The 2,855-nt window shown below is 41.4% G+C and overlaps 1 pseudogene; it reads right to left on the reverse strand.

Annotated features, from left to right (window-relative positions):
• Positions 1–1,370: 1,370 nt before the first annotated feature.
• On the reverse strand, positions 1,371–2,341 carry LOC115641161 (annotated as a pseudogene).
• Positions 2,342–2,855: the final 514 nt, after the last annotated feature.

Genomic DNA, 2,855 nt, shown 5'->3' on the forward strand with positions numbered 1-2,855 from the left:
AGCTGCTTTCAACTACCTCATGGGGGGTTCCAAAGAGGATGGAGCTCAGCCGTTCTCAGTGATGGCAGATGACGGAACAGGAAGGAATAGTCTCAAGTTGCAGTGGGGGAGGTCTAGGTTGGATATTAGGAAACACTATTTCACTAGCAGGGTGGTGAAGCACTGGAATGGGTTACCTAGGGAGGTGGTGGAATCTCCTTCCTTAGAGGTTTTTAAGGTCAGGCTTGACAAAGCCCTTGATGGGATGATTTAGTTGTGGGTTGGTCTTGCTTGAGCAGGGGGTTGTACTAGATGACCTCCTGATGTCCTTTCAAACCCTGATATTTTAAGATTCTATGATTCCCTAATAGGATCGAGAGACTCAGGAGTTGGCCGAAGGGTCTGTGGAGAAAAATTCTTTTTGTAGTGTACCTAGAGTGGAGAAATTGGAGAACAACCAGTCCTCTGGCCTACTTTATATGGACAAATTCTAGGAAGGCGAGGGAAGTATGAATGTCCACTGCCTTGCATCTTGTGCAATCATTCACACCTCTGAATGAGAATATAAATGCTCAGGACCTATTTCTCCTCTGACTTATGCCTCTGATGTTAGCACAGTCACTTCTGATTTACACTGGTTTCTGCTCTGGTAGCGTATTACATCAGGTCTGTAATTGCTTTGCACAAGTGTAATCAACTACAGAAGTTGCAAGGCCATAGAGATTCATGTCATCATATTCCACCCCTTCTTTCAAACTTTGGCCAAACAGGGCAAGGATGAATGAAAATTCAGAAGAACCTTCCTCACATATAGGAAGGAATGACTGAACCATCAGCTTACCTTGCCACAGTCAACCATACATTCATGATTAAATTAATAGCATTTGGTCAACATTAATCTTAATGGTGCAATGAACCTAGAAGTGATGCTATCCATATCCCCTTCCCATTCAAGTTCTTCTCAATAAATACTGATATCTAGAAGACAATCATATACCCACGTGATCTCCAATACAGTGATTTTACATAGAGGACATTATTTTCCAAAATTAGATATTTCAACAACATTCTTCACTGCAATTTTGAGTTGAAATGAAAACAATGAAAGCCTACTTATATTAAATGCAGATGATTTTTTGTGATTTTTTTCAGTGTTTCAATCAGCTATGGAGATGATAATTATTTCTGAAACTTTGATGATGCTTTTTGGCCAAAATTTCTAATTCCAATGCATATAAAAATTGGACAGAACATTAACATTTTATTTGTTTCTTTTTTGCAGTTTTTGGACACTAGTTCAACCATAGCATTGAATGCCATTGAATTCAAAAGAGCTACTCCAGATTTGCATAGCTGTATTAATGACATCAGAAAAAAGATGTGTACCCAAATTACTTTTTATGAGAAAATATTTTTCTCTTCATCATGTCCCCCAATATTCTCCTCAGAGCCTTTTTTACCTCCTTGTTCCTCAGGCTGTAGATAAAAGGGTTCAAGGTCGGGGTGAGATTTGTGTGTATCAGAGATAGCACTTTGTTGCTGTCTGGTAAGTTAATGGAGTTGGATCTTAAATAGATCAGACTGCTGCAGCCATAATACAATGCACCACAATGAGGTGTGAGGAGCAGATGGAGAAGGCTTTATGTCTGCCTTCAGCCGATGCCATCTTTAAGATGGTGGAGATAATAAAGATGTAGGACACAAGGATGAGAGTAAATGGAGTGAAGATGACCAGTATAGAAGCTGAAAACAACTGCATTTCATACTGAGAGGTGTCAATGCAAGAAATCTTAATCAATGGGGGAATGTTACAGAAAAAATAGTTTATCTTATTGGAGCCACAAAATGGTAAGGTGAAAACCCAGACTGTCTGTACTAGGGACACCACATTCCCACTGAACCATGAGAGAACTGCCAATGAAAGGCACACCATCCTGTTCATGATGAGCCTGTACCTCAGTGGGTTGCATATGGCCACATAGCGATCATACGCCATGGCTGACAGAAGGAAGCACTCAGAGGCCCCAAGAAAGAGCAGGAAATACATTTGTACGAGACAGCCCATGTAGGAAATGCTCTTGTCTTCTAAGAGGAAGTTCACCAGCATCTTGGGGATAGTGACCAAGGTGTAGCAGATCTCTAGGAAGGATAAGATTCGGAGAAAGAAATACATGGGGTTGTGAAGGGCTGGGTCCATGGTGATTATGATGAGAAGGATGTTCCCACTCAGGGTAATGGTGTAAAATAACAGATAGATGGAGAACAGAGGCACTTCCAGCTCACGGTGGTTGGACAATCCCTGTAAAATGAATTCAGTCACCACAGTGAGGTTTCCTTTTCTTGATTCTTCTTGGTATTTCATCTGTGAGGGGACAATAAATATCTAGATAACATGTGAAGGAATGACCCACTGCAGGAACTAAGTGGGGGATGTTCAAAGGCACCTATGGAATTTATGGACCCAATTCCCATGGACATTCAGTAGGAGTTGTGGTCCACATCCCCAAAGGTATGTGGGTGGCTACTTCCCATTGATTTCTAGGGGAGTTAGGCACCTAAATACTTTAAAGCATCTGGGAGCCTGACTGCCACATGTGCCTTTGAAAATCTTCCCCAAAAGCCATAGGGGCAAATTATCTCTTCATGTCACTTAGTTCTAATCTCATCGAGACTTCTTCCAAAAATCCCTGTGTGGGTTGATAGGCATTTCCATACTCTAGATATGGCCAGAAAATGGGAGAAAATGTCTCAAGAAAAAGAATCACCCCCAAAAGTTCATAATTTCTGTGTGAGCAGTCAGGACTGCCTGGAAAGGACACCTCAATTAGACAGATAGACTCACAGATAAACCAACAGAAAGACACACCGACACACAG

Source organism: Gopherus evgoodei, unplaced genomic scaffold (assembly GCF_007399415.2).
Source record: "Gopherus evgoodei ecotype Sinaloan lineage unplaced genomic scaffold, rGopEvg1_v1.p scaffold_33_arrow_ctg1, whole genome shotgun sequence".
Taxonomy (NCBI): Eukaryota; Metazoa; Chordata; order Testudines; family Testudinidae; genus Gopherus; species Gopherus evgoodei.